The 8136-nt window shown below is 43.0% G+C and overlaps 1 pseudogene; it reads left to right on the top strand.

Annotated features, from left to right (window-relative positions):
• Positions 1-1014: 1014 nt before the first annotated feature.
• On the top strand, positions 1015-7814 carry LOC123424864 (annotated as a pseudogene).
• The last annotated feature ends 322 nt before the right edge of the window (positions 7815-8136 follow it).

The raw sequence follows: 8136 nt of genomic DNA, 5'->3' as shown, positions 1-8136 counted from the left end.
TACCATCAAACTCAACTACATCACTAGGGTCCATCCAATTCAAATCCTTCTGGACTTGTTCCAACAATTCAACATAGCTAGGACAGAAATCGAACACCATGTCAAGCTCATCCGGGTCCGGATCAATATTGCCTTTTAAAAAGGCATCCTTGCCCACGTGATGAACATAAACACATGTTCTTCCCATCCCTAAATAACACAACATACAATATTTTTTATAAGCAATCATCCAAATACTACGATATCTACTTACTAAAAATAAACCCTATTCCTAACTTCCAAACATCCATAACACTAACCCTAACCCTATCATAACCCTAACAAACCATAATGCGATCATCCAAACAACCCTAATCCTAACCCTAGCCTAACCCTAAAACAACCATAATGCAAACATCCAAACAACCCTAATCCTAACCCCATCATACCCCTTATCCCAACATACAAACAAATACAACAATATCATATACATCCCATATTTCATGAAAAACTAGGGTTTCCTTAAATTTGCAACAAAATAACCACAAAAGACTTTTGTTTGGATGAGAATGAGGGAATAGGTGGGGATTACCTTAGATGAGAGATTGGACAACAAATGACCGGTCCAAACCTTCAGATTTGATGATTTGGAGAGGGATTTGACGAAGAGGCGACTTGAACACACTGTGGGAGAGGGGATGGGGGAGGGGAATGAGGAGGGGGGATGGTGGAGGGGGGCTGGCCCGTGGCTGGATAAGTAACAGTGTGGCGCCTAAGCCTTCGGCGCCCCACTTTACAGTGTGCGACGCCTGAGACTTAGGTGTCGCACTGCCTGGTGGGTGGGCCCTCCCTGCCAGATGGTCGGGACGTGTGGTGCCGACGACTTTAGGCGTCACACAGTGTAATGTGGCGTCTAGGTGTCGGGCGCCACATAAAAGGGTCAGACCGGTGAATTTTTTAAGTTCGGGTGTACTTTGTGAGTTCTTTCGCACAGAGGTCATTTTTGTCAATCTTGACACGGCTAAGTCCCGTTCGGTTTGATTTATTTTTTTCCCAACAGAATTATCCCGAATAAGGCAGCCAGCGGCGCATCTCGCCGCCGACGCCAAGCCCCAGTTCAGCTGCGCAACGCCAAGCTCCATCTCGCCGCCACCTCCCACCCGCCTTGTGCGCTATCGTGCTGCTACGCTACACTTCTTCTGGTTTGTTCCTTCTCCCTTTCATGTCGTCGCGGGAACGGGATTGGGATCCGTCTGAGCAGCGTAGTCCGATTCCAAATCCAAATCTTTTTTTTTCTCCCGTAGTCTCCAGTCCAAATTTTCCGTCGTTCTTGGATTCGGACTCATCTCCTACTCGAATTAGAGCTGAGCTGAGGCTTCGGTAGGTGGGTTGAGCTTCCTGTTATATAAGTGCTCCCTGCCGTCGGTTCCTGCTAGGTTGAACTGAAGGTGTAGGGTTGATAGCTGCGGAAGCGATTCACCATTCAGAAGATCCGATTTTGCAATTTCTCCAATGGGGGCGTGCAGCTTAGTCAGGATGATGAGCTTACTGCAGCTAGACTTGAGAACTTTGCGTACGCTGCTGGCTCTTTCTTCTACTCCCAGTTCACAAGGGAAATTCAGAAAAAACCCGCCATTCATGCTGATGGAGACAGAGACCGTGGTGGAAACATTGCCGGAGCCGCTGCTGATGGAGACCCAGACCGTGGTTGATGCCGGAGCTGCCGCTGGATGTATTGATGGATATCTTTGCCCTCCTGGAGATTCCTGACCTCATTCGTGCAGGCTCTGTGTGCTCCTTTTGGCACTCTGCCTATAGTACTCTACATAACCAGCTTGGGCAATATAAGCGGCTCCAGACACCTTGCCTCCTCTACGCTTCCCAATCCGATGGTGAGAACGTAGCTTGTCTCTACAGTCTTGCAGAAAAGTGTGTCTACAAGCTTACTCTTCCGGATCCACCTATCCGTAGTAGGCATCTCATTGGGTCCTCCCATGGCTGGTTAGTTACTGCTGATGAGAAATCCGAGCTTCACCTTCTCAATCCCATCACCGGTCAACAGATTGCCCTCCCCTCGGCGATCACCATTGAGCAAGTAGAGCCGATCTTGGACAATGCCGGTGCAGTTAATAAGAATAAGATGTGGGATCTAACACCGAACGATGATCCGAGTGAGTTTTCTGACTGCCTCTACTTCAGGGCATTTGTGTTTCCTGTTCCACCCACAGGAAGCTACATTGTGGTTATCATCCACAATCCAGAGCGATATCTTTCGTTTGCAAGGGTAGGTGATTATAAATGGACCCCGCTGCCAGGTCAGAGCTATGAACAGTGCATCCACATGGATGGTCTATTGTACGCATTCACAACAACCGGAGGAGTCTATACTTTTGATCTGACCGGTGCTACCATCACAAGGAATATTATCGCAGACAAGTTGCAGAATGACAAGACGGATGGGTACACATACTTTGTTCAGGATCCATGGGGTGATCTATTTCAAGTTAGCAGGAGATTTAAAGTCACAGAAGAGCTGTTCATCTACACTGAGAAAATATTGTTATATGAAGCTGATATGGCAGCAAAAAAACTTGTGGAAGTAAATGGCTTGCATGATCATGTGTTGTTTCTTGGGCATAGTCAGTCGCAATGCCTTAGTGCGCAAGCTTATCCACAACTGAAGAAAAACTGTGTTTATTTCACAGATGATGAGACATATGTTTCGGACTATAAGAATAATCGCCGGGATATAGGTATTCTCAACTTGGAAAATGACAGTAGAGAAGAAATTGTACCTCAGCTTTGGTGTAATTGGCCAAATCCCATATGGATAACACCAAATCTCACGAGGATGAATACAAATAGTTAACATACTATGTTTATGTACGTAGCTAGCTTTGAATGCTATTAGAAACTGTCCCATAGGGTTGCGCTGACCAAAATACCCAAATTTGTGGGCAAATGCTATGAAAACGGAGGCATGTTCCGTATCTGTTCTTCATAACTTGTGTGCTATATTTTAAATGGCTTTTATATTCTGAGCTGCTCAATATATTTGTGTTTCAGAGTACATGCATATCTATGGTACTAACTTTCTTCATTTAGCTATACAATAGAACCACAGTTTTTTTCTTCACATAACCACATGTTTTAGGTAAATATTTCATTATGATATTTTTGGTGTGCATCTTTTCATTTCTTCTTTCAACAATTTGTACTCCTTTTTTTCCTTGAAAAATAGGAGAGGTTAATAAGATATTCTGAAAACTGAAATAGCAATGCATAGCCAATCCTCATGTGTCACATGTGCAAACCGCACAAACTTGTAAGTTTCATAAAACCAAAAGAGATTTCGAATTCGGACATGCTAAATGATTTCTACCAAGACTTAAAGATGTGCTTCCAAGTTCGTTAGAGAATTTAGCTCAAGGTACATGCATGGGACTGATGGAAGAACAAGAATGCAAGGGCATTATCCTAGCTAGATTGATAAGTGATAATTGTATATCAGGTATGCTCTAAGTTGACTCTAGACCCATCGGTCTCATCTTGAGATACTAATACCATCTATACTACAGTTCAAAAAGCAAGTGAAAACTGAGCACCAGTCAGTTTTTCAGGTTTCCTCCTCCGGCAGCTCAACAGTGTCTACCTCCTGGAAGTATGCTCTCTGCTTCTTGACAAAACCTTCTGGTAACTTGTGTTTGCTTGAATACGAGTTTTTCATCCTCAAAAGTTCGTGGGCAATTCACAATCTAAAACATCACTGCTATGGTTGTAACTTTGTAAGGTTTTGCTTCTAGAGTTTTTCCAGTGGAAATTGTATGTACACGCGACTGCTGTTACCATACCATTTACCCAAGTAATACTTATGCCTTATACCCTTTACATTTGGAATATAAACAATAGCAGTTGACATATGGACCTAAGATATCTAAACAGATATATGGACTAACTCTTGCTTTCTTAAGTTTCTGTGGTACCAGTGACTAAGGTATCGGCTATAGTATGCAGTGTAGAAAATGTTCAGAAGATAATAATATCTTGCTTTTCTGTAATGATTTTTCTGTTTTTGTTGTAGAAGCTGAGGAATGATTTTTTTTTTCTCTCCAGGGGTTTGTTGTAGATGGATGCCGTGGCACCGGCTGACTGGGACCTTGGAAAGATGGCACAAGGAGGAGCTGTGGTGACAAATCAATCATTGTATTGTCAAACTTGAGACCATGTTACAGTAACTTGCAAGTACAACATAATCATTCCATTCCTCATCAATTCAGTGAGGTAGAAGAGAAGCCTTGGCAGGTTCAACCACAAAGGAGTCAAGAACAGCACAATGCTACAGAGGAACAGCTTACAGTATAATATGAAGGCCTAATGGGCAAGTTGACTGAAGTTTGCACACAAAGAGCTAAGAAACATTGGGCTCTTCATGAAGGCAGGAACAAAACAATTTTGTTATTGCGCTGGGCTAGACTTGTAAGTGGTAACTATATATATCCGGTAACTTGACAAAACCTTCTGGTGACTTGTGTTTGCCTGAAGACGAGTTTTCCATCCTCAAAAGTTCTTGAGCAATTGGCAAGCTAAAACATCGCTGCTACTGTTCTAACTTCTAAATTTCTTCTTCTAGAGTTTTTCCAGTGAAAGTTGTATGTACACATGACTGGTGTTACTATACCATTTGCCCATTAGTACTTACTCCCTCTGTTCCATAATGTAAGACGTTCTTTGACACTACACTAATGTAAAAAATAGTCTGACATTAAGGGACTGAGGGAGTCTTATACTCTTTACATGTAGAGTATAAACAAGAGTAGTCTACGTATGAACCTAAATTATTGAAACAGATATATGGACCTAACTCCGACATTAGATAAGTTCATTACTTGGCTTCCTAAGTTTGCATGATACCAGCAACTAAGGTATCGGCTCTATAATATGCAGTGTAGAAATATCCAGAAGAGCATATCTTGTCTTTGTATATGAGCTATCTGTTTTTATTGTAGAAGCTGAGGAATGTATTTTTATTCCAGGGGTTTGTTTTAGATGGATGTTGTGGCACCTTCTCAGAAATGCACCTTGAGAAGATGGCGCAAGGAGGAGCTGTGAGGACAAGTCAATCACTGTATTGAGACTGGAGACCAAGTTACAATAAGTTGCAGGTTCAACGTAATCATTCCATTTCTCATCATTCAGCGAGGTAGAAGAACAGCCTTGGCAGATTGAACTACAAAGGAATCAAGAACAGCACGGTGCTACAGAGGAACAGCTTACAGTACAATATGAAGGCCTAATGGGCAAGTTGACTGAAGTTTACACACAAAGAGCTAAGAAACATTGGGCTCTTCATAAAGGCAGGAACAAAACAATTTTGTTATCGTGCTGTGCTCAAGGGGAGGAAGAAGAGAATAATTAACATTTACTATATATATGCGTGAATATATGGCCAAAGCGTATGATCGATTGGAATGGGTATATCTCGGGGAGATCATTTTAAAGCTCAGTTTTGAAGAAGGTTGGGCGCAAACAGTCATGAAATGTGTGGAAGCAGTCTCCTCCTCGCCTCCTCGGTGCAAATTAATGTCCAATTTTCTTAATTTATCAAGCCAACAAGAGGAATACACCAAGGAGATACAATTTCTCCCTTTTTCCTTCTGTCTGCGGAAGGACTGATCAGTTTCTTGAAGTAGAAAGGGCCTAGCTACTTAGCTAAGGTTATCATGGTTCGATTCCATGCTTCTTGGCCGTCACACCTACTGTACGCTGATGATTGCCTGGTCTTTTATCAAGCCTCTGCCACAGGAGCCGCAAGGCTGCAGGAGATGCTTGAGATATGCAGCAAATGGTCTGGCCAGCATGTGAAGATATTTAATAAGCTATAGTTTTTAAGTGCAAATTGTAGGCTGAAGTACATAGAGAAGCGGACATCGGGCTCAAGCTCATGTTGAGAAGCATTTCTGAAGATCAAACACTTACTCTTGGTTGATTCGCTGAATTTAGGTGGATGGGTTTCATTGTCAGAAATGAACAAGGTGGAGCTGGAGCTGGATCCATCATTTTTCTTTCTTTCGAGAATGACGATCCATCAAATTTCAAACCTGAAGCTGCCAGACAGAGTTGGCTCCAGGAGATGTCGAGTCGGTCTGTCGGTGGCCTACGTTGGAGTTAAATGTATATAACCCCCTGAACTCCCAGATTTGGAGTACATCACCCCCTGGACTCAATTTTGGCTCACTTAATCCCCTAAATCTGCACAAACCGGGCAAAGCACCCCCTGACGACTCTCCTGGTGGTTTGGGACGGCTGTTTTGCGGACGTGGAAAGGGGCCGGTGCCATGTAGGCTTGGACCTGGTGGACTCGGTGTAGTTGCGACCAGACCATCTCGATTCCATCGAGTGCCCCCTTTTTTCCTTCCTCTCTCCCTCTCCCTCTCTACAGGCGACGCCGCCGGCGATTTGAGCGACCACGACGGCGATGGTGAGGAGCACCGGCATGCCCTGAAGGATCTCACCGACGGCGGCCATCAGGTCAGTGTGCTTCCTCCCTAGGAAGGAAATCACGTGTTTTACTGTATTGAGGAGACGCTCGTGGCTGTTATCTGGGGGTTTTGGGGGTTTGATTTGCGGCTAGGGTTTACATGATCGTGGGGGCAAATTAAATTTGTTGAACATGCCGTTGTTTTAAGCACTTTTGTAGTTGAACCGTTTGTAATCTGTGTACATATGCTTAGTTTCAGTTAGGGTTTTAAACGAATTGAACCAAAAGATGGATTTTTGAAAAGAATTCAGTATATGTAATAGAATAATCACTAACTTGGGATTGCTATTTTGCATTGTTTCCTTCAGGTGTAAGGCATGGATCCATTGGATTATCTCTCTGTCAGATTTCCTTCAGGTGTAAGGCATGCAAAATCAGTGCAGATGATGGCAAGTCATGTCACTGATGCTGGTGTACTGGATATCTATGCTACTGTGCCTAGAGATGTTAGTTCAGAAGCAAGTGGTTGGAAGGAACAACTATCAGCAAAACAAGCAAGTTTAGAGACTGAAACACTGCACATTCAGGCAAGACAAACAGAGCAAACAGAGAATATTCAGAGAGAAGAAACATGGCATGTTCAGAGAGAGGAAACAGAGGAAATTCAGCAGTGTGGCAAGGTGTCAAAACTACCAGTTTTCAGGCCTTAAAAATCATTTGTGGCTACTGCAGATAGTGATAGTGACAGTGATTATGATGTTCCTCCAACAGAGAGCAACAGTTCCGCAGATGATGATGAGGTGATTGAGTACAGAAAATATGCTCAAGAATTCAAGGAGAACAAAAGAAAGAAGATGCTTGGGGAAGAAAATGGAAAGACTTGCAATGTGCTAAACAGTTTTATTGTCCCAGAAACATGTAAGGTACTCCCTCCGTTTCAAAATATAAGACCTTTTAGGTATTTCACTAGAAGACTACATACGGAGGAAAATGAATAAATCTATACTCTAAAATATGTCTATGTACATCCGTATGTGGTTTATAGTACAATTCCTAAAATGTCTTATATTTAGGAACGGAGGAAGTAGATGAAAGTGATGGAGATGAAACACCATATTTTGAGAGTGATGATGATATGTCCTATGACGAGGGTAGTGATGGAGAAGTCAGTGTTGTCCGGAGCCTCTACGTTGTGAAGCCCTGGCACTACTTGAAGCTGTGCAAATCACTTCAGCGATGGGAGCTCGCAATGGATGCATTTCTCTGTTTTTAAAATTTGTAATGGAATGAAAGAGAGACGCAATTTACACTTGTGTAACTGTTCCAGAAGCACAATTTACTACATGATTTGTACTAATGTTCCACATGGCACTAGAGGCAGTGCATTTAACTACTCAATTTTTTGCCTTTGGTAAAAAAAAAGACAGAAATCTATCACATCTGATGAGCCTAGAGCTCCGTCACATCTTCTTCCTCCAGCCCATGCGATTCTTATCTCCTTCGATCGATCGAGCTAAAGCCCGTGAGCATAGTACTGGTGGTGTCCGATATCCTGGGCGTTTGTTGCCATGGCATAACACCCACGACTGCTACACCTGAAAGGATCCGTGCCTGATTTGTGGAAATGCTTCATGTGCTTGAGGACCTGAGAAGAAAGAGAAGAGAATGAGCTGAGAAAG

This window comes from Hordeum vulgare, chromosome 1H (genome assembly GCF_904849725.1).
Source record: "Hordeum vulgare subsp. vulgare chromosome 1H, MorexV3_pseudomolecules_assembly, whole genome shotgun sequence".
Taxonomy (NCBI): domain Eukaryota; kingdom Viridiplantae; phylum Streptophyta; class Magnoliopsida; order Poales; family Poaceae; genus Hordeum; species Hordeum vulgare.
The sequence above is the reverse complement of the archived record's forward strand: the minus strand, read 5'-3'. Positions and strand labels throughout refer to the sequence as shown.